We start from the raw sequence: 24,959 nt of genomic DNA, 5'->3' as shown, positions 1-24,959 counted from the left end.
AGAAGTTTCAACTCATTTCGAATTCGTTTGCAACAGTTTCACTTGTAAAATCACTCATATGGTTTAAAATTGATAAAATCCATTAAATTATTGAAATTAATTAAAAATCATTACAAAGTTTCTAAAGAACCTTAAAATTTTGTCACATATTAATTTCTCAATCCATTGAAACAGAAATCTTAAGATCTTTAGATTTCCCTGGAAAAACGGCCAGTGCATCCATAATCGTATCCCTATTGCACTCGATCTTTGACAATTTGAATATTTAAGCTATAGCACGTTGTTGGCTCCGAGGTTACTGTCCACAGAAATCCTGAAATATGCCAGGCAATAAGGTGCTATAACCTAAGTATTAAATTGCACAAGGAAAGAGCGCACGATTCCCTCCCTTGGATGCTATTCTGGGCCGAAATTGGTGAACCCTAGAGCTATTGGTAATCTTTAAATGTCCAGATACAGAAAATCCTTGAAATCTGAAATTAATTAACCTCAAGAACTGAAATCGATTCATCTCGTGTCTCTCGGAACCATTGGATTATGGTTTCCGTCGTAAGAACCATTAGAGCCCAATTTAGGAACACTGGTGTCGTGTCGTGTCATAAGTTTTAGGGAGTCTTAGGTTTTAGGAGTCCTAGAGTTAGGAGTCCAGCCTCATCACCGACGCTTGCTATGGATAGCAACTGTGCCATAGGTCTAGTTACACTAGTCACCCAATCTTCCCTAGGACAAGCCTAGTAAACTAGGATGTAGGTTAACCTGCATTAATCTAAGGAACAACTTGCATTTAGATAAGAATCATATAGCATCTTAGATGAAATCCTAAGATAATAAAATCCTCAACTTGAATTAAATAACTTCTCCTAAAACTGTTGAAACAGTCAATCCCGTCTAGGTCGGTGTCTTAGTTGAGTTAGGCATAAGTAGCTTAGCTTAGGTGCACCGAACTACGTCGACTCTGATCCCAGTGAGGCTTAGGTACGTAGGCAGCTTGGATGTCTGACGGCATACCAACCGCGAGTCGGCTCCACAACAAATGTCGGGTTTTTGTATATCTATTTTATTATGAATTCTTAATTAAAATATGTAGGATTTCCCTGAAATTAGAATTTTAGGAAAACTTTCACTTAGATTGAATCCAGACAAATTAAGAAATCAAGATACACATTTAGGATTCATATTGAAATTAGATTTTAGGGTGCATGTCACTTAGTTCGCACACTAACAAAGAGTTGAATGAGCCATTTAAAATGAATTCAAAAGAGTTAACTTTTGGAATTGAAGACTGATTATCGGGCAGGAATGGTGCATGTGGTGGATAACTCCCCATACCTTCCATTCTTGTAACCAGGTAGCGAGTCTAGATTTCTGGTTAATTATGGGTCCTAGATCCCACATTTAGGTGGCGACTCTGTCAGTCTCTTTTGTGTGGAATTCGGATTGCCTTAGTGATCCCAAGTTCACATAAAAGATGAATTAAAATCAATACTAAGAAGCACACGCCAATCGCGTGGGTACAAGAGACCAAGAGGGAGCGTGGCGGCTCGCGCCCCACCCCTCTCGGGGGATCGGGTCCCACAGTTTGGCGACTCTGCTGGGGACCACCTAACTTCATTACAATTCCAAAGGCTAATTCATTTGAATTTAATTTAACTGGCTCATAAAAACTCTATACTTGTTAGATCAGTTTGTCTTGTTTTATTTTCTCATCACATTTTACTCGAACTTAATCTAACAAAACCTGAAGGCATCATAAATTGCGCAAACATATTGCACACACTTAGATCACTTGCATCTAAACCCTTGCATCTCACGTGCACACACGTCCTATTTTAGGAACCCGGAGTGTTATCTAGCATGGTTGACTGGGATTTCATCACCTGGTGCCTCTGTGCTAGAGAAGCATTCCACCCTTAGCCTAGTACCTTTATGGTACGTAAACGGATCTCTTGTTCACGTACTGATACGCCGAACACTGGTACAGTATATCGAACATGGATTCGCGCTAAGGGAACTCTTGGCCTACCCCTGGATTAACCCACACATGCATGTAGTATACGAACACATGTGCATCACGTGTGTGAGCCTAGCTTAGGATATCCTACCCATTTGTGTCTAGATTAGGCCGTAGTCCATCTTCCAATGGCTACGATCGGTCCTAGGTACACAAACAAAGTCATGAGTCGAGATCCTATCTCCACTCCGCTAGATTAGGATTAGGGTTTGATGCCTTCAGATAACACTATTAAAATGTGCGAAGATTAAAAACTTTCCCTTTGGGGTTAGGATATAAATCTCATCATTTCCAAAGATCTCGTAGGATTAGTCATTCATAATCTATCCGTTGAAAGCAATCCTATGCTATCTCATCCCATCTCTTGATCGTACGATTTTCAGTCTTCTATCAAGTGATTCGATCATGTATCCATAATTTCTTTGTACTGGCAGGAACTTATCCCAATTTCGTGTTCATGTAATCCTGATCATTATTTATCCCTTCTCTTGGCTTGCAGGCACCATTTCTACTCGTGCAATTCTTGATTGGATCCGTGGTACATTAAGAGAATCTCACATCTATGCCATAAGTGAGCAAGAGAAGAATCTCTTCGGCTACGTGGCAACCATCAAGCTCGATTGGGGATTACTCTATGCCGCATCAGAGTGTTGGGATCCCGATCATCATGTCTTCCGTTTTGGCAACCAAGAGATGTGTCCCACCTTTGAAGAATGGTGTGCCTTATTGGAATATCATGTGGATGGCCCTCTAGTGAAGCCATCCTGTGTTCCAGATTATCGTCCTTTGTTCCTTCGCTTGATGAATAATCCAGATGAATCCATGAACTCTTTCATGAAAGGCCAAGAGGTGTCCATGCAACAACTGATTGACATTTACCCTCCTGTTTGACACATTGGTGCTGTTGATATTCAAAAGGCCCGTCATCGTGCTCTGAGATTCTGCGCCTTTGCTAGGTTCCTCACTGTCCAGCCTTCTCTCTTCGCGTCAGCTGTTCTTTTGGACCTCATTGATCAAATGGATCGTGGCACCAATCCAATTCCTACTATGCTTGCAGAAACCTTCAATGGATTGGATGATATGGCTCGTCTTCGTGCCAGCTCAGGTCCAGGCTCTTATGTTCGCTCCTTCGTTGGTTCTTTCTCAGGATGTCCTGCTTTACTTCAGGTGTGGTTGTGCCACAAGCTAAAAATCGCAGCTCCTGTGCATTTCGATCATACGTTTTACACCTTCAGTGAATGTCGTCATGATGTTTCTTTCGATCACAAAAACGATTGGGTTGAATGGTTAAATTCTCGCCAAGAAGATAAGATTTATAGGCAAATCCCTGGAATCCAAGAAGCCGTCTTCAACACTGGAGAAGCTAATTACGTTCGCCTTCTTGGTCTCAAAAAGACTTCCTTTTATGTTCCTGCCAGGATCCTGCGTCAGTATGGAAGGGAGCAATCTATTGTGCCTCCCCTTCGTCATTTTTATCCGCCTGAGGATCTCAAGCCCAAGATTGTCAAAGCCATTTCATCTGCTTGGGATGTCAGGATCATCAAACCTCTAAAAGAGTCAGCTGAGCATGATTGTCGTCCAAAGAAGAAGTCTAAAAAGAATGCTTAGTTCCATGTTTAATCTTATCTGTTTATCTTTGAAAGAATGAACCATGTACTCAAGCTTCAATGATTGATCAATAAAGTTCATCTTTCTCTCTCATCATCTTGGTCTATGCGTGCATCATTGTCTACTTCTTTCTGATTTTAAAATATGTCTTTCAAATATTTCAGGGAAGTAAACATCATAGCTAACCCTACTACTCCTTGGGTTCGGGTCTCTTCGCGATTGGAGAGGAAATCTGTATCCCCGCCACCTTCTCTAAGAACCCCAGCATCTCCTTCTTTCCCGTCCTCATCCTCACCAATGGCAGACAACCAAGATGGTCTTCCACTCGCTGCTATTACTGATACTCTTACCTTGATTCTCCAACAACTTCAAGAACTCAAAGAAGAGAACCGAGTTATCAAGGCTCAACTTTCTGAGAAGTTGGGACCGTCGTTGTCCAAGGATAAAGGGCCTATGCACCAAGCAGCTACTTCAGCAACACCTGCCCAGCCAGTATTCATCCCTATCCCTGATAAAACCGTAGAAGATCTGGAAAAAGAGAAGTATAGCGAGGATCGCAGTAGGCCTTCTCAGTCCATGATAGACAAGGCAGTTATGGAAAAATTAGAAACTCTTACCAAGAAGGTTCAGGACATCCAGTTTCAGGACCAGGGCGGCTTCAATCCCAGTGACCTCACACTGTTTCCCGAAATCCGTCTCCCTGCTAATTTTCAAATGCCAGATTTTGACAAATATGATGGTGTGGGTTGTCCAATCACACATTTGCAAATGTTCACCATCATGTGTCAGCCTCAAGGCTTATCTCCTGAACAGATGGCTTAGCTGTTCCCTGTTTCACTTACTAAAGTTGCTAGGAGATGGTTCATGGTCCTAGACAAGACTCGTTACAGGACATGGAAGGATATCGGTGAGCAATTCATCAGGCAGTTCAAATATGATGATGGGACAGAAATCACTAGAAAGGATTTAGAGAGAACCAAGCAAGACTCGAGAGAATCCTTTCTAATTTTTGTGAAAAGATGGAGGAGACTAGCAGCTCAGATGATGGAGCGCCCTTCTGAGGAAGAGCAGGTCCAGATAATCATGAAAAATATTTCCCCCCCCAGCTCCAGTATCACATGTTGTTGCAGTATTATCCGGACTTCAAATACTTTATCGTGGCAGGCACCCAAATAGAGGAGGCTATGGCTCAAGGTGTATTCAACCGAAGTAACCCGAATACCAGAGAATTCAGAAAGTCTCCATCAGCTGAAATTAATAACCTTTCCCGCTCCAAGCCTCAGCCTTCAAAACCTCAGAACCCCATGGTGATGGATTATACCCAACCTGCTGTCGCACCTCGGCCACAGGCCCAGGCAGAATTTACCCCTCTCCCTCTTCCACCATCTGAGATACTCAAGGAGTGTCTAGCCTCAGGTCGCATATTCCTGCCCGACATTAGGGCTCTTCCTAATCCTTTACCAGCAAATTGGCGAACAGATCAACACTGCGAATACCATAGAAATTCCGGCCATCTCACTGATAATTGCATTGCCCTAAAATTCAGAATCCAGAGGTTACTTGACAATAAAGGCCTTGTGTTCGAGCCAAGACTCGATGCTTCCAATAACCCATTACTTGGTCATGCAAACCCTGCTGCTGCTGTCAGTGCTATAACCATAGGGGACCCAAAATTTGATCCTCTCACTCTTATCTGCGCCTTAGAACCTACCTTTGAGACGTCTAGGTCAGAACCTTTTGAAGAAGAAGAAGATACAGACAGTGAAGATGTTCTAGTAGCTGCTATCATGATATGAACCAGCCTTCGCCAAGCTTCCGAAGCTAGACAGTTGCGGCAGTTAAAGTTTTAGTCGTTTACTATTTTATGTTGAGTCAGTCATCATGGTTAGTATAATTGTTGGGTCCGGTCTTACAGTTCAAGGTTAAGGCCTAGTCCAGGCAAGTTATCTTTTGCTTTTCTTTTTTATTCAGAGTTGTGAATCCTGAGCATGTTCAGGATAGGTCGTCAGATGTAATAGCTTTTTCTTTAAATAAAATTTCAGTTCCAATAGTTCACTTGTGTCTATTTCTTAAGTGTGCTTCTGATTTTAAAATAAGACTCCCTCCTCAAATGAGGACAAAATTGACGAAACTCCACTTGAGTCACAGCAATTACTTGAACTAGAGGAGGAGCGCCAATCCCAGCCTTTCAAAGATGAAATTGAAGTGGTAAACACTGGCACTGAAACTTTGATTCAGTGAATGCCGATTAAAAAATACATTACCCTCTGAAGAGTGTGAAGAATTGATAAACTTATTTCAAGAATAAGAAGATTGTCTAGAAAAGCTACAACCAATACTAGGGGCAAGACATAGATAGAAGGCTCAAGAGAATGAAGAAAGTGAGAGACATATGCTATACAAGGGGCATACAGTGGAAACAACTTTCATATTTCCAATCAATGACCTTGGTTCTCAAATTCATAGCATGAAGCCAACAAATTCAAGATAAGAAGTTCAAGAGCAAGCATTGAAAAGTGATCATCAGATATCAAGAGTTACAAATCCATAGATGGAGGATGTCAAAGAACAAGTTTCGCTCTATGAAAGTCGAAAACACATATTAGAATCTTGAAAGAAGAAGATCCATTATCTCTTACCTAGAAATGCCGTCAAACTCCGTGAAAAAAAAAGAGAGAAAAAAATAATAATAATAAATAATCAGTACCAGAGGGACTCTAGCAACTTATATCGAGTCCCAATCTGAACATCGGAAGGCCTTCTTTGGCCGAACAAATCCCAGAATCATAACCCAATGTCAAAACAAATACCTGTTTGCAAACCCTTTGAGCCTGAATAAAATTTTCTTGAAAACCCATCAAACTAGGGGCATTCGCCCCGAACTACGCGAGACCTGATCCCTACACTGGGGTACGTAGTCAGCTCGGTTAAACCGAGTTCGGTCGATTCAAAAAAAGGAAAAGAAATTCAATCCTTTCAGAAAAAAAAAAGAGGGACAAGTTCCAAAAGAAGAGAAATCAATTATTCCAGAAAGAAAAGAAAAAATAAAAACCAATTAACCTTCAAACAATTTATCTTCAAACTAGGGGCATTCGCCCTGAACTACACACGACCTGATTCCTACCTTGGGATATGTAGGCAACCTGTTCACAGGTTCGGTCGAAATCTTTGTTGAACCTTAAGTCATTCTTTGAAAACCCCTATCCTACCTATAAAGTCTTTCTGGTGCTCAGAATTAATGATATAGGTCCCGAAACACAAAAAGTGAAAAAAAGAACGGAGTTTGAAGATCTGCTAAGTTGAAAACCCGAAAGGGCGGCTTAGGCAAAAGCTAAGGGGATAGCCTGCTGGATCGAAAACCTGGAAAGGCGGTTCAGGAAAAAGTTAAGGCTAGCACGGTCCGCCAAGTTAAAAACCTCGAAGAGGTGACTTGGTCACGGTAAGAGAACCATTATAAGAAGGCTATAGCCGGTATCAAGACTGAAGATCAACTGAAGTTCAAGCAAATTCAAGTGACATCCTCAAAACTGGGGGCATTGAAGCTAAGCAATCTTAGGGGTCGTAATTAAATCCTTGAGGCATTACTGTTTTAAGGAAGAAGTCCAGTGTTTACCAATTGAAAAAAAAACATTCCTTGAAAGGATAGACTTACCAAACAAAACGTTAACTAGGTCAGAAGCATTACTGTGTCTGTCAGTGTAGCTAGTAAATCTTTGTCATTCTATGTTCACTCCTTCAGAGCTGCTCAATCCTTTGAGTAGTGCCTTTTATCTAAGTTTTCTCTTTAGAAAGAGTCAATCATCGTTCTTATGTCCAAATGATGCAACTGTCTTGGTGAAGGAGGCCCGGCCTCGGCAGCTCCCTGCGATTGTATGAAAGAGCTCGGTAATCTAGTCAAGCAGCTTCATTTCAAAGAAGATCAACTCAGAAAAATTCAGAAGTAGAAACATCAGAAAGCCCAGCTTCCGTAAAAAGATCATACCCCAGGAAGGCATCTTAAGGTTGGAAGATCCTCAGATGCAATGGTGGTTGAGCCAATTTCTCAGAAAGATAAACCATTAAAATTCAGAATCTCCTTCCAGTTAGTTAAATACTATCCTGGTCAAGAAATGTTTATCTAAACACCTGTCAAGAGGCAAATCTCACTTTTTCATGTTAGTATCCAAGAGAGCCTTTGTTCTAGATTACCAATTTCAAGTATCATGTTCAAGGTTTCAGGTATCAAAATCCCCAGAAGACAAGACCAGCAGTCTCTTTGAGAAAGATTTTGTTAAAGTTTCATAAAAGTGTCCCTGATCCATTCTTGTTAGTAATGGTTCTTCGTTCCTAAGGTTTGTCGTTTCATCCTTCGGCAAAATCTTAGTTTCCAATATCTTTATCGGGCACGATCTATAATGTCCCCGATTTCATTAAGTTAAAAAAAAATCCAAAATTCATCAAATCCAATTCTACGTCAAATTCAAGTTCATGAAAAATCTCTAAATTCTTCAAGCCCGTTGGTGAACGGTGCCTCATTTCTCGAGTCCATTTGTGAATGATCTCGTCTTCTCCTTGAACCCGTTTGTGAACGGTGTCTCATTTTCTGAGTCCATTTGTGAATGGTCCCGTGTCCTCCTTGAGCCCGTTTGTGAACGGTGCCTCATTTTCTGAGTCCATTTGTGAATGGTCTCATGTCCTCCTTGAGCCCGTTTGTGAACGGTGCCTCATTTCTCGAGTCCATTTGTGAATGGTCTCGTCTTCTCCTTAAGCCCGTTTGGGAACGGTGCCTCATTTTCTGAGTCCATTTGTGAATGGTCTCATGTCCTCCTTGAGCCCGTTTGTGAACGGTGCCTCATTTCTCGAGTCCATTTGTGAATGGTCTCGTCTTCTCCTTGAACCCGTTTGTGAACGGTGTCTCATTCTCTGAGTCCATTTGTGAATGGTCTCATGTCCTCCTTGAGCCCGTTTGTGAACGGTGCCTCATTTCTCAAAAATCAAAAATTCATCAAATCCAATCCCCGATTCAAAAAAATCCAATCCTACGTCAAATTCAAGTTCATGAAAAATCTCTAAATTCTTCGAGCCCGTTGGTGAACGGTGCCTCTTTTCTCAAGGCCATTTGTGAATGGTCTCGTCTTCTCCTTGAGCCCGTTTGTGGACGGTGCCTCATTTCCCAAAAATAAAAAAATTCATCAAATCCAATCCCCAATTCAAGAAATCCAATCCTACATCAAATTCAAGTTCATGAAAAATCTCTAAATTCTTCGAGCCCGTTTGTGGACGGTGCCTCATTTCCCAAAAATAAAAAATTCATCAAATCCAATCCCCGATTCAAAAGATCCAATCCTACGTCAAATTCAAGTTCATGAAAAATCTCTAAATTCTTCGAGCCTGTTGGTGAACGGTGCCTCTTTTCTGAAGGACATTTGTGAATGGTCTCGTCTTCTCCTCGAACCCGTTTGTGAACGGTGTCTCATTCTCTGAGTCCATTTGTGAATGGTCTCATGTCCTCTTTGAGCCCTTTTGTGAAAGGTGCCTCATTTCTCGAGTCCATTTGTGAACGGTCTCGTCTTCTCCTTGAACCCGTTTGTGAACGGTGTCTCATTTTCTGAGTCCATTTGTGAATGGTCTCATGTTCTCCTTGAGCCCGTTTGTGAACGGTGCCTCATTTCTCGAGTCCATTTGTGAATGGTCTCGTCTTCTCCTTGAACCCGTTTGTGAACGGTGTCTCATTTTCTGAGTCCATTTGTGAATGGTCTCATGTCCTCCTTGAGCCCGTTTGTGAACGGTGCCTCATTTCTCGAGTCCATTTGTGAATGGTCTCATATCCTCCTTGCGGCCGTTTGTGAACGGTGCCTCATTGTCTGAGTCCATTTGAAAATTGTCTTTTCTCTTGGAACATCATATAAATGTGATGTCTCATTCCTTGGAATCCGTATAAATATGGTATTTCATCCTCTTCATAATCCATTCGAAAATGATATCTCTTTCTCTCGTTGCCCGTTTGTGAGCAGCACCGCAGCGAGATTTTTTATTGCATTCCAATTCTAGGACTTCGTTTAGGGTCTTACATTAGGTAATAAATGTTTGCGTCTAGGTTCCGTTTTGTGTAGAGTCTTTTGTCGATTAAAGCTACGCAAAATGGTTCTGTCATTTTTACTTTGGTATTCGATGACTACGTCATCTCTACCCAAAGAGGGGCATCTGTAGACACCCCCATTTTGCTCCACTTTAATCAACAAAGAAGTTAGTCTTCTTGTTATCAGTCTTTTTCAGTGTTTTCCATTCCCGTGTCCGCTCCTCTTGTTTTCTTGATCTTTTCGGTTATTTCTGTCATGTTTTGCGTCGTCCTGATAATTGTTGAGAGGGGTTGTTCGCAAGAATTAAAGCAAGAGAGAATTTGGATCTGTTTGGTAGGCCCGCATTAGCACTTGGTTAGACTTAGGTCAAACAATGAAACCCTAAATTTTTCCATGGAAAATGAATTTCGTCTTTATTTGGAATAAGCATTAAAACATTGATTTCTATGAGAAGGTGCCCATGTGTTTTAAACTACGGGATGGGGCCCACACGGTGTAAACGTATTTTCGGTCTTTGAATGTCGAGGGAAACATTTTTTTTTAAGAAAGAATGCTTGGGTATTCTTTTAATATGGGGTGGGTTTTAGTAAACAAAAGAGGTAGCAAGGAAAGGAGGCTTAGGGGAAGGAAACTTTCTCAAGCAGAAAGGAGAGGATCGGTTTTAAGGGGAGAGCAAAAACAGCAAGTAGAGAAAAAGAAAAGGAAGAAGGCCGAACAAAAGAAAAAGAAAAAGAAAAAGACAAAAAGCCGTGAGGGGAACAGCCCATTGACTCCCATCTCCACGCAACCCTCTGTTTTTCTATCCTCTGCCCGATCTCCCTCTGTTCTCCCACCATCCTCTCATCTCACACAGCCCACCCCACTTTCTCAGGCTCGGAAAAAAGGAGGAAAAAGAGTAGAGGATCGTCTCTCTCGCTCACCCTCTCTCACGCTCAAAACAGAGCATATTCATCCCCTCACCACTCTTCACACTCTCTATCTCTCTCCCTATCTCTCATCTCCCCTCAAAATCCCTCTCCACAGCAGCTTTTTCTTTTTTTAAAAAAAAAATGTGAGAAAGAAAACAGAGAATCGCATGCTCTGTTTTCTTTTCCCACGTTCTCTCTCTCTCTCTCTCCCTCTCTCTCTCTCTATACACTCCTCATCTCTCTCTCTATACTACTCTCCTCTCATCACTCTCTTTCTATTCCCACTCTCCATCTCTGTTTCTATTCTCTCTCTCATACTCTCTCTCTCTCAATTTCTCTCTTTCACTCTTTCTCTTAGTTTATAACTCTCTCTCTCTTTCTCTCTTTCCCTCCATCTATCTCTCTTCATCTAACCCTCTCAACTCTCTCTCTGTGTCGTCTCTCTCGCTCACCCTCCACCTCTCCACAGTAGAAATAACAAAGAAAAAATAAAAAGAAAAAGCAAAGAAATAAAGAGAAAGAAAGGAGGTCGGATCGCACGTCGGTGGAATTTTCGGATTTTTCGGCTCTTGGATTGGGCGAGGATCTCGACTACAGGTAGGTACACGATTCTCAGATTTTTCCAGGATTGTTTGGTATTTTTTATGTATTTTGCATGATTTTTAGTATTTAATTGGATTTAATTGAATATTAAATATGTATGCTCAAAATCATGATCTGCATTAGCGTTTCAGTTCTGTTTCGTCCCGAAATTTAATACAATGATCTATTTTAAGAAAAAAATTCCCTTTTTTTAAAAAATAATGACATCATGAAATCCCCAAACAATGCCGGATTTATTTATTAAATGGTAGAATTACCATACCTTATGATCGCCCTTATCATGCATATAATTAAGGGTATGGTGGGCCTCGCCAACCAGACCATTGAATTCTAATCATATTCAAAATATACAATGATAGGTTTCACCCCCAACCATAGTCCGATATATAAATTGTAGGTCCCACACATCAGATTACGAAGCTCAAAATGATAGCGGCACCACCCATAAAAAAATTAATGATAATGGCCCTACCTTTAAATTTTTATCATGGTGGCTCCACTCCAATTTGTCTAAATGCTTTAATAACCATCGGATCGGATCAGACATTGAATTGGAGGATTTTTAAAATTTGAGTGAAGAGTGGTATTTTATTTAAAATAATGGCTGAGTAATTACGAAATTCGAAAAAATAGCTATCTCATGATGATCTATTTTTTGGAATTTTAAATTTTTCTTGTGTTCATCACATCAGAACAAGGTTGGAGGATGTTTTCCGGAGTCGTAATTTTCTCGAAAATCGTGTTTTAAAAATAGAAAACTCTTCAAAAATATCTTTTTGACGAAGAAAAATAAATTATATACTAAACGGATTCGAAAGTTAATGAAATTTCGTGGGAAAATAATATGATACTGGTACATTCTACCATGAATTTTGAGAATTTTTGGATTTGATTTGGTATATTATTTTATGCTTTCTTTGAAAAGTATCAGATTTTGGGAGACTTTTTACAGACATTAGATCACAGATAAAATTCCCAAAATTTTTATAGTAGTCTTATATTCCATATTTCTAGTTGCTGTAAACTTTTCCAGTGATTTAGATCTTGTTTCACATGGGATGTAGTGTTAATTCATAATCTGGTCTAAAAATTGAAAAATCCGAAATTGATAGTAAATAATTCCTACAATTCATGAAAATCTCACAGCATGCTATTTTTGCTTATATCTTACTACTGTAGAATTTTCATTGAATTTAAATTTCTATTTTTGGTAGTTTCAGTGTTATTTTTACAATCTGGTCAATTAATTGTTAAATCAAAATTAAATATGAGCTTAATGTAAAAATCTGGAAAAATCTTGCAGTAAGCTAAATCTCATCATATCTTGCTGCTGTAGAAGTTTCAACTCATTTCCAATTCGTTTGCAACAGTTTCACTTGTAAAATCACTCATATGGTTTAAAATTGATAAAATCCATTAAATTATTGAAATTAATTAAAAATCATCACAAAGTTTCTAAAGAACCTTAAAATTTTGTCACATATTAATTCCTCAATCCATTGAAACAGAAATCTTAGGATCTTTAGATTTCCCTGGAAAAACGGCCAGTGCATCCATAATCGTATCCCTATTGCACTCGATCTTTGACAATTTGAATATTTAAGCTATAGCACGTTGTTGGCTCCGAGGTTACTGTCCACAGAAATCCTGAAATATGCCAGGCAATAAGGTGCTATAACCTAAGTATTAAATTGCACAAGGAAAGAGCGCACGATTCCCTCCCTTGGATGCTATTCTGGGCCGAAATTGGTGAACCCTAGAGCTATTGGTAATCTTTAAATGTCCAGATACAGAAAATCCTTGAAATCTGAAATTAATTAACCTCAAGAACTGAAATCGATTCATCTCGTGTCTCTCGGAACCATTGGATTATGGTTTCCGTCGTAAGAACCATTAGAGCCCAATTTAGGAACACTGGTGTCGTGTCGTGTCATAAGTTTTAGGGAGTCTTAGGTTTTAGGAGTCCTAGAGTTAGGAGTCCAGCCTCATCACCGACGCTTGCTATGGATAGCAACTGTGCCATAGGTCTAGTTACACTAGTCACCCAATCTTCCCTAGGACAAGCCTAGTAAACTAGGATGTAGGTTAACCTGCATTAATCTAAGGAACAACTTGCATTTAGATAAGAATCATATAGCATCTTAGATGAAATCCTAAGATAATAAAATCCTCAACTTGAATTAAATAACTTCTCCTAAAACTGTTGAAACAGTCAATCCCGTCTAGGTCGGTGTCTTAGTTGAGTTAGGCATAAGTAGCTTAGCTTAGGTGCACCGAACTACGTCGACTCTGATCCCAGTGAGGCTTAGGTACGTAGGCAGCTTGGATGTCTGACGGCATACCAACCGCGAGTCGGCTCCACAACAAATGTCGGGTTTTTGTATATCTATTTTATTATGAATTCTTAATTAAAATATGTAGGATTTCCCTGAAATTAGAATTTTAGGAAAACTTTCACTTAGATTGAATCCAGACAAATTAAGAAATCAAGATACACATTTAGGATTCATATTGAAATTAGATTTTAGGGTGCATGTCACTTAGTTCGCACACTAACAAAGAGTTGAATGAGCCATTTAAAATGAATTCAAAAGAGTTAACTTTTGGAATTGAAGACTGATTATCGGGCAGGAATGGTGCATGTGGTGGATAACTCCCCATACCTTCCATTCTTGTAACCAGGTAGCGAGTCTAGATTTCTGGTTAATTATGGGTCCTAGATCCCACATTTAGGTGGCGACTCTGTCAGTCTCTTTTGTGTGGAATTCGGATTGCCTTAGTGATCCCAAGTTCACATAAAAGATGAATTAAAATCAATACTAAGAAGCACACGCCAATCGCGTGGGTACAAGAGACCAAGAGGGAGCGTGGCGGCTCGCGCCCCACCCCTCTCGGGGGATCGGGTCCCACAGTTTGGCGACTCTGCTGGGGACCACCTAACTTCATTACAATTCCAAAGGCTAATTCATTTGAATTTAATTTAACTGGCTCATAAAAACTCTATACTTGTTAGATCAGTTTGTCTTGTTTTATTTTCTCATCACATTTTACTCGAACTTAATCTAACAAAACCTGAAGGCATCATAAATTGCGCAAACATATTGCACACACTTAGATCACTTGCATCTAAACCCTTGCATCTCACGTGCACACACGTCCTATTTTAGGAACCCGGAGTGTTATCTAGCATGGTTGACTGGGATTTCATCACCTGGTGCCTCTGTGCTAGAGAAGCATTCCACCCTTAGCCTAGTACCTTTATGGTACGTAAACGGATCTCTTGTTCACGTACTGATACGCCGAACACTGGTACAGTATATCGAACATGGATTCGCGCTAAGGGAACTCTTGGCCTACCCCTGGATTAACCCACACATGCATGTAGTATACGAACACATGTGCATCACGTGTGTGAGCCTAGCTTAGGATATCCTACCCATTTGTGTCTAGATTAGGCCGTAGTCCATCTTCCAATGGCTACGATCGGTCCTAGGTACACAAACAAAGTCATGAGTCGAGATCCTATCTCCACTCCGCTAGATTAGGATTAGGGTTTGATGCCTTCAGATAACACTATTAAAATGTGCGAAGATTAAAAACTTTCCCTTTGGGGTTAGGATATAAATCTCATCATTTCCAAAGATCTCGTAGGATTAGTCATTCATAATCTATCCGTTGAAAGCAATCCTATGCTATCTCATCCCATCTCTTGATCGTACGATTTTCAGTCTTCTATCAAGTGATTCGATCATGTATCCATAATTTCTTTGTACTGGCAGGAACTTATCCCAATTTCGTGTTCATGTAATCCTGATCATTATTTATCCCTTCTCTTGGCTTGCAGGCACCATTTCTACTCGTGCAATTCTTGATTGGATCCGTGGTACATTAAGAGAATCTCACATCTATGCCATAAGTGAGCAAGAGAAGAATCTCTTCGGCTACGTGGCAACCATCAAGCTCGATTGGGGATTACTCTATGCCGCATCAGAGTGTTGGGATCCCGATCATCATGTCTTCCGTTTTGGCAACCAAGAGATGTGTCCCACCTTTGAAGAATGGTGTGCCTTATTGGAATATCATGTGGATGGCCCTCTAGTGAAGCCATCCTGTGTTCCAGATTATCGTCCTTTGTTCCTTCGCTTGATGAATAATCCAGATGAATCCATGAACTCTTTCATGAAAGGCCAAGAGGTGTCCATGCAACAACTGATTGACATTTACCCTCCTGTTTGACACATTGGTGCTGTTGATATTCAAAAGGCCCGTCATCGTGCTCTGAGATTCTGCGCCTTTGCTAGGTTCCTCACTGTCCAGCCTTCTCTCTTCGCGTCAGCTGTTCTTTTGGACCTCATTGATCAAATGGATCGTGGCACCAATCCAATTCCTACTATGCTTGCAGAAACCTTCAATGGATTGGATGATATGGCTCGTCTTCGTGCCAGCTCAGGTCCAGGCTCTTATGTTCGCTCCTTCGTTGGTTCTTTCTCAGGATGTCCTGCTTTACTTCAGGTGTGGTTGTGCCACAAGCTAAAAATCGCAGCTCCTGTGCATTTCGATCATACGTTTTACACCTTCAGTGAATGTCGTCATGATGTTTCTTTCGATCACAAAAACGATTGGGTTGAATGGTTAAATTCTCGCCAAGAAGATAAGATTTATAGGCAAATCCCTGGAATCCAAGAAGCCGTCTTCAACACTGGAGAAGCTAATTACGTTCGCCTTCTTGGTCTCAAAAAGACTTCCTTTTATGTTCCTGCCAGGATCCTGCGTCAGTATGGAAGGGAGCAATCTATTGTGCCTCCCCTTCGTCATTTTTATCCGCCTGAGGATCTCAAGCCCAAGATTGTCAAAGCCATTTCATCTGCTTGGGATGTCAGGATCATCAAACCTCTAAAAGAGTCAGCTGAGCATGATTGTCGTCCAAAGAAGAAGTCTAAAAAGAATGCTTAGTTCCATGTTTAATCTTATCTGTTTATCTTTGAAAGAATGAACCATGTACTCAAGCTTCAATGATTGATCAATAAAGTTCATCTTTCTCTCTCATCATCTTGGTCTATGCGTGCATCATTGTCTACTTCTTTCTGATTTTAAAATATGTCTTTCAAATATTTCAGGGAAGTAAACATCATAGCTAACCCTACTACTCCTTGGGTTCGGGTCTCTTCGCGATTGGAGAGGAAATCTGTATCCCCGCCACCTTCTCTAAGAACCCCAGCATCTCCTTCTTTCCCGTCCTCATCCTCACCAATGGCAGACAACCAAGATGGTCTTCCACTCGCTGCTATTACTGATACTCTTACCTTGATTCTCCAACAACTTCAAGAACTCAAAGAAGAGAACCGAGTTATCAAGGCTCAACTTTCTGAGAAGTTGGGACCGTCGTTGTCCAAGGATAAAGGGCCTATGCACCAAGCAGCTACTTCAGCAACACCTGCCCAGCCAGTATTCATCCCTATCCCTGATAAAACCGTAGAAGATCTGGAAAAAGAGAAGTATAGCGAGGATCGCAGTAGGCCTTCTCAGTCCATGATAGACAAGGCAGTTATGGAAAAATTAGAAACTCTTACCAAGAAGGTTCAGGACATCCAGTTTCAGGACCAGGGCGGCTTCAATCCCAGTGACCTCACACTGTTTCCCGAAATCCGTCTCCCTGCTAATTTTCAAATGCCAGATTTTGACAAATATGATGGTGTGGGTTGTCCAATCACACATTTGCAAATGTTCACCATCATGTGTCAGCCTCAAGGCTTATCTCCTGAACAGATGGCTTAGCTGTTCCCTGTTTCACTTACTAAAGTTGCTAGGAGATGGTTCATGGTCCTAGACAAGACTCGTTACAGGACATGGAAGGATATCGGTGAGCAATTCATCAGGCAGTTCAAATATGATGATGGGACAGAAATCACTAGAAAGGATTTAGAGAGAACCAAGCAAGACTCGAGAGAATCCTTTCTAATTTTTGTGAAAAGATGGAGGAGACTAGCAGCTCAGATGATGGAGCGCCCTTCTGAGGAAGAGCAGGTCCAGATAATCATGAAAAATATTTCCCCCCCCAGCTCCAGTATCACATGTTGTTGCAGTATTATCCGGACTTCAAATACTTTATCGTGGCAGGCACCCAAATAGAGGAGGCTATGGCTCAAGGTGTATTCAACCGAAGTAACCCGAATACCAGAGAATTCAGAAAGTCTCCATCAGCTGAAATTAATAACCTTTCCCGCTCCAAGCCTCAGCCTTCAAAACCTCAGAACCCCATGGTGATGGATTATACCCAACCTGCTGTCGCACCTCGGCCACAGGCCCAGACAGAATTTACCCCTCTCCCTCTTCCACCATCTGAGATACTCAAGGAGTGTCTAGCCTCAGGTCGCATATTCCTGCCCGACATTAGGGCTCTTCCTAATCCTTTACCAGCAAATTGGCGAACAGATCAACACTGCGAATACCATAGAAATTCCGGCCATCTCACTGATAATTGCATTGCCCTAAAATTCAGAATCCAGAGGTTACTTGACAATAAAGGCCTTGTGTTCGAGCCAAGACTCGATGCTTCCAATAACCCATTACTTGGTCATGCAAACCCTGCTGCTGCTGTCAGTGCTATAACCATAGGGGACCCAAAATTTGATCCTCTCACTCTTATCTGCGCCTTAGAACCTACCTTTGAGACGTCTAGGTCAGAACCTTTTGAAGAAGAAGAAGATACAGACAGTGAAGATGTTCTAGTAGCTGCTATCATGATATGAACCAGCCTTCGCCAAGCTTCCGAAGCTAGACAGTTGCGGCAGTTAAAGTTTTAGTCGTTTACTATTTTATGTTGAGTCAGTCATCATGGTTAGTATAATTGTTGGGTCCGGTCTTACAGTTCAAGGTTAAGGCCTAGTCCAGGCAAGTTATCTTTTGCTTTTCTTTTTTATTCAGAGTTGTGAATCCTGAGCATGTTCAGGATAGGTCGTCAGATGTAATAGCTTTTTCTTTAAATAAAATTTCAGTTCCAATAGTTCACTTGTGTCTATTTCTTAAGTGTGCTTCTGATTTTAAAATAAGACTCCCTCCTCAAATGAGGACAAAATTGACGAAACTCCACTTGAGTCACAGCAATTACTTGAACTAGAGGAGGAGCGCCAATCCCAGCCTTTCAAAGATGAAATTGAAGTGGTAAACACTGGCACTGAAACTTTGATTCAGTGAATGCCGATTAAAAAATACATTACCCTCTGAAGAGTGTGAAGAATTGATAAACTTATTTCAAGAATAAGAAGATTGTCTAGAAAAGCTACAACCAATACTAGGGGCAAGACATAGATAGAAGGCTCAAGAGAATGAAGAAAGTGAGAGACATATGCTATACAAGGGGCATACAGTGGAAACAACTTTCATATTTCCAATCAATGACCTTGGTTCTCAAATTCATAGCATGAAGCCAACAAATTCAAGATAAGAAGTTCAAGAGCAAGCATTGAAAAGTGATCATCAGATATCAAGAGTTACAAATCCATAGATGGAGGATGTCAAAGAACAAGTTTCGCTCTATGAAAGTCGAAAACACATATTAGAATCTTGAAAGAAGAAGATCCATTATCTCTTACCTAGAAATGCCGTCAAACTCCGTGAAAAAAAAAGAGAGAAAAAAATAATAATAATAAATAATCAGTACCAGAGGGACTCTAGCAACTTATATCGAGTCCCAATCTGAACATCGGAAGGCCTTCTTTGGCCGAACAAATCCCAGAATCATAACCCAATGTCAAAACAAATACCTGTTTGCAAACCCTTTGAGCCTGAATAAAATTTTCTTGAAAACCCATCAAACTAGGGGCATTCGCCCCGAACTACGCGAGACCTGATCCCTACACTGGGGTACGTAGTCAGCTCGGTTAAACCGAGTTCGGTCGATTCAAAAAAAGGAAAAGAAATTCAATCCTTTCAGAAAAAAAAAAGAGGGACAAGTTCCAAAAGAAGAGAAATCAATTATTCCAGAAAGAAAAGAAAAAATAAAAACCAATTAACCTTCAAACAATTTATCTTCAAACTAGGGGCATTCGCCCTGAACTACACACGACCTGATTCCTACCTTGGGATATGTAGGCAACCTGTTCACAGGTTCGGTCGAAATCTTTGTTGAACCTTAAGTCATTCTTTGAAAACCCCTATCCTACCTATAAAGTCTTTCTGGTGCTCAGAATTAATGATATAGGTCCCGAAACACAAAAAGTGAAAAAAAGAACGGAGTTTGAAGATCTGCTAAGTTGAAAACCCGAAAGGGCGGCTTAGGCAAAAGCTAAGGGGATAGCCTGCTGGATCGAAAACCTGGAAAGGCGGTTCAGGAAAAAGTTAAGGCTAGCACGGTCCGCCAAGTTAAAAACCTCGAAGAGGTGACTTGGTCACGGTAAGAGAACCATTATAAGAAGGCTATAGCCGGTATCAAGACTGAAGATCAACTGAAGTTCAAGCAAATTCAAGTGACATCCTCAAAACTGGGGGCATTGAAGCTAAGCAATCTTAGGGGTCGTAATTAAATCCTTGAGGCATTACTGTTTTAAGGAAGAAGTCCAGTGTTTACCAATTGAAAAAAAAACATTCCTTGAAAGGATAGACTTACCAAACAAAACGTTAACTAGGTCAGAAGCATTACTGTGTCTGTCAGTGTAGCTAGTAAATCTTTGTCATTCTATGTTCACTCCTTCAGAGCTGCTCAATCCTTTGAGTAGTGCCTTTTATCTAAGTTTTCTCTTTAGAAAGAGTCAATCATCGTTCTTATGTCCAAATGATGCAACTGTCTTGGTGAAGGAGGCCCGGCCTCGGCAGCTCCCTGCGATTGTATGAAAGAGCTCGGTAATCTAGTCAAGCAGCTTCATTTCAAAGAAGATCAACTCAGAAAAATTCAGAAGTAGAAACATCAGAAAGCCCAGCTTCCGTAAAAAGATCATACCCCAGGAAGGCATCTTAAGGTTGGAAGATCCTCAGATGCAATGGTGGTTGAGCCAATTTCTCAGAAAGATAAACCATTAAAATTCAGAATCTCCTTCCAGTTAGTTAAATACTATCCTGGTCAAGAAATGTTTATCTAAACACCTGTCAAGAGGCAAATCTCACTTTTTCATGTTAGTATCCAAGAGAGCCTTTGTTCTAGATTACCAATTTCAAGTATCATGTTCAAGGTTTCAGGTATCAAAATCCCCAGAAGACAAGACCAGCAGTCTCTTTGAGAAAGATTTTGTTAAAGTTTCATAAAAGTGTCCCTGATCCATTCTTGTTAGTAATGGTTCTTCGTTCCTAAGGTTTGTCGTTTCATCCTTCGGCAAAATCTTAGTTTCCAATATCTTTATCGGGCACGATCTATAATGTCCCCGATTTCATTAAGTTAAAAAAAAATCCAAAATTCATCAAATCCAATTCTACGTCAAATTCAAGTTCATGAAAAATCTCTAAATTCTTCAAGCCCGTTGGTGAACGGTGCCTCATTTCTCGAGTCCATTTGTGAATGATCTCGTCTTCTCCTTGAACCCGTTTGTGAACGGTGTCTCATTTTCTGAGTCCATTTGTGAATGGTCCCGTGTCCTCCTTGAGCCCGTTTGTGAACGGTGCCTCATTTTCTGAGTCCATTTGTGAATGGTCTCATGTCCTCCTTGAGCCCGTTTGTGAACGGTGCCTCATTTCTCGAGTCCATTTGTGAATGGTCTCGTCTTCTCCTTAAGCCCGTTTGGGAACGGTGCCTCATTTTCTGAGTCCATTTGTGAATGGTCTCATGTCCTCCTTGAGCCCGTTTGTGAACGGTGCCTCATTTCTCGAGTCCATTTGTGAATGGTCTCGTCTTCTCCTTGAACCCGTTTGTGAACGGTGTCTCATTCTCTGAGTCCATTTGTGAATGGTCTCATGTCCTCCTTGAGCCCGTTTGTGAACGGTGCCTCATTTCTCAAAAATCAAAAATTCATCAAATCCAATCCCCGATTCAAAAAAATCCAATCCTACGTCAAATTCAAGTTCATGAAAAATCTCTAAATTCTTCGAGCCCGTTGGTGAACGGTGCCTCTTTTCTCAAGGCCATTTGTGAATGGTCTCGTCTTCTCCTTGAGCCCGTTTGTGGACGGTGCCTCATTTCCCAAAAATAAAAAAATTCATCAAATCCAATCCCCAATTCAAGAAATCCAATCCTACATCAAATTCAAGTTCATGAAAAATCTCTAAATTCTTCGAGCCCGTTTGTGGACGGTGCCTCATTTCCCAAAAATAAAAAATTCATCAAATCCAATCCCCGATTCAAAAGATCCAATCCTACGTCAAATTCAAGTTCATGAAAAATCTCTAAATTCTTCGAGCCTGTTGGTGAACGGTGCCTCTTTTCTGAAGGACATTTGTGAATGGTCTCGTCTTCTCCTCGAACCCGTTTGTGAACGGTGTCTCATTCTCTGAGTCCATTTGTGAATGGTCTCATGTCCTCTTTGAGCCCTTTTGTGAAAGGTGCCTCATTTCTCGAGTCCATTTGTGAACGGTCTCGTCTTCTCCTTGAACCCGTTTGTGAACGGTGTCTCATTTTCTGAGTCCATTTGTGAATGGTCTCATGTTCTCCTTGAGCCCGTTTGTGAACGGTGCCTCATTTCTCGAGTCCATTTGTGAATGGTCTCGTCTTCTCCTTGAACCCGTTTGTGAACGGTGTCTCATTTTCTGAGTCCATTTGTGAATGGTCTCATGTCCTCCTTGAGCCCGTTTGTGAACGGTGCCTCATTTCTCGAGTCCATTTGTGAATGGTCTCATATCCTCCTTGCGGCCGTTTGTGAACGGTGCCTCATTGTCTGAGTCCATTTGAAAATTGTCTTTTCTCTTGGAACATCATATAAATGTGATGTCTCATTCCTTGGAATCCGTATAAATATGGTATTTCATCCTCTTCATAATCCATTCGAAAATGATATCTCTTTCTCTCGTTGCCCGTTTGTGAGCAGCACCGCAGCGAGATTTTTTATTGCATTCCAATTCTAGGACTTCGTTTAGGGTCTTACATTAGGTAATAAATGTTTGCGTCTAGGTTCCGTTTTGTGTAGAGTCTTTTGTCGATTAAAGCTACGCAAAATGGTTCTGTCATTTTTACTTTGGTATTCGATGACTACGTCATCTCTACCCAAAGAGGGGCATCTGTAGACACCCCCATTTTGCTCCACTTTAATCAACAAAGAAGTTAGTCTTCTTGTTATCAGTCTTTTTCAGTGTTTTCCATTCCCGTGTCCGCTCCTCTTGTTTTCTTGATCTTTTCGGTTATTTCTGTCATGTTTTGCGTCGTCCTGATAATTGTTGAGAGGGGTTGTTCGCAAGAATTAAAGCAAGAGAGAATTTGGATCTGTTTGGTAGGCCCGCATTAGCACTTGGTTAGACTTAGGTCAAACAATGAAACCCTAAATTTTTCCATGGAAAATGAATTTCGTCTTTATTTGGAATAAGCATTAAAACATTGATTTCTATGAGAAGGTGCCCATGTGTTTTAAACTACGGGATGGGGCCCACACGGTGTAAACGTATTTTCGGTCTTTGAATGTCGAGGGAAACATTTTTTTTTAAGAAAGAATGCTTGGGTATTCTTTTAATATGGGGTGGGTTTTAGTAAACAAAAGAGGTAGCAAGGAAAGGAGGCTTAGGGGAAGGAAACTTTCTCAAGCAGAAAGGAGAGGATCGGTTTTAAGGGGAGAGCAAAAACAGCAAGTAGAGAAAAAGAAAAGGAAGAAGGCCGAACAAAAGAAAAAGAAAAAGAAAAAGACAAAAAGCCGTGAGGGGAACAGCCCATTGACTCCCATCTCCACGCAACCCTCTGTTTTTCTATCCTCTGCCCGATCTCCCTCTGTTCTCCCACCATCCTCTCATCTCACACAGCCCACCCCACTTTCTCAGGCTCGGAAAAAAGGAGGAAAAAGAGTAGAGGATCGTCTCTCTCGCTCACCCTCTCTCACGCTCAAAACAGAGCATATTCATCCCCTCACCACTCTTCACACTCTCTATCTCTCTCCCTATCTCTCATCTCCCCTCAAAATCCCTCTCCACAGCAGCTTTTTCTTTTTTTAAAAAAAAAAATGTGAGAAAGAAAACAGAGAATCGCATGCTCTGTTTTCTTTTCCCACGTTCTCTCTCTCTCTCTCTCCCTCTCTCTCTCTCTATACACTCCTCATCTCTCTCTCTATACTACTCTCCTCTCATCACTCTCTTTCTATTCCCACTCTCCATCTCTGTTTTTATTCTCTCTCTCATACTCTCTCTCTCTCAATTTCTCTCTTTCACTCTTTCTCTTAGTTTATAACTCTCTCTCTCTTTCTCTCTTTCCCTCCATCTATCTCTCTTCATCTAACCCTCTCAACTCTCTCTCTGTGTCGTCTCTCTCGCTCACCCTCCACCTCTCCACAGTAGAAATAACAAAGAAAAAATAAAAAGAAAAAGCAAAGAAATAAAGAGAAAGAAAGGAGGTCGGATCGCACGTCGGTGGAATTTTCGGATTTTTCGGCTCTTGGATTGGGCGAGGATCTCGACTACAGGTAGGTACACGATTCTCAGATTTTTCCAGGATTGTTTGGTATTTTTTATGTATTTTGCATGATTTTTAGTATTTAATTGGATTTAATTGAATATTAAATATGTATGCTCAAAATCATGATCTGCATTAGCGTTTCAGTTCTGTTTCGTCCCGAAATTTAATACAATGATCTATTTTAAGAAAAAAATTCCCTTTTTTTAAAAAATAATGACATCATGAAATCCCCAAACAATGCCGGATTTATTTATTAAATGGTAGAATTACCATACCTTATGATCGCCCTTATCATGCATATAATTAAGGGTATGGTGGGCCTCGCCAACCAGACCATTGAATTCTAATCATATTCAAAATATACAATGATAGGTTTCACCCCCAACCATAGTCCGATATATAAATTGTAGGTCCCACACATCAGATTACGAAGCTCAAAATGATAGCGGCACCACCCATAAAAAAATTAATGATAATGGCCCTACCTTTAAATTTTTATCATGGTGGCTCCACTCCAATTTGTCTAAATGCTTTAATAACCATCGGATCGGATCAGACATTGAATTGGAGGATTTTTAAAATTTGAGTGAAGAGTGGTATTTTATTTAAAATAATGGCTGAGTAATTACGAAATTCGAAAAAATAGCTATCTCATGATGATCTATTTTTTGGAATTTTAAATTTTTCTTGTGTTCATCACATCAGAACAAGGTTGGAGGATGTTTTCCGGAGTCGTAATTTTCTCGAAAATCGTGTTTTAAAAATAGAAAACTCTTCAAAAATATCTTTTTGACGAAGAAAAATAAATTATATACTAAACGGATTCGAAAGTTAATGAAATTTCGTGGGAAAATAATATGATACTGGTACATTCTACCATGAATTTTGAGAATTTTTGGATTTGATTTGGTATATTATTTTATGCTTTCTTTGAAAAGTATCAGATTTTGGGAGAATTTTTACAGACATTAGATCACAGATAAAATTCCCAAAATTTTTATAGTAGTCTTATATTCCATATTTCTAGTTGCTGTAAACTTTTCCAGTGATTTAGATCTTGTTTCACATGGGATGTAGTGTTAATTCATAATCTGGTCTAAAAATTGAAAAATCCGAAATTGATAGTAAATAATTCCTACAATTCATGAAAATCTCACAGCATGCTATTTTTGCTTATATCTTACTACTGTAGAATTTTCATTGAATTTAAATTTCTATTTTTGGTAGTTTCAGTGTTATTTTTACAATCTGGTCAATTA

This window comes from Tasmannia lanceolata, unplaced genomic scaffold (genome assembly GCF_043159265.1).
Source record: "Tasmannia lanceolata isolate RefF3 unplaced genomic scaffold, GAP_Taslan_0.1 ptg000008l, whole genome shotgun sequence".
Lineage (NCBI taxonomy): Eukaryota > Viridiplantae > Streptophyta > Magnoliopsida > Canellales > Winteraceae > Tasmannia > Tasmannia lanceolata.
Note: the sequence above shows the minus strand (reverse complement) of the source record.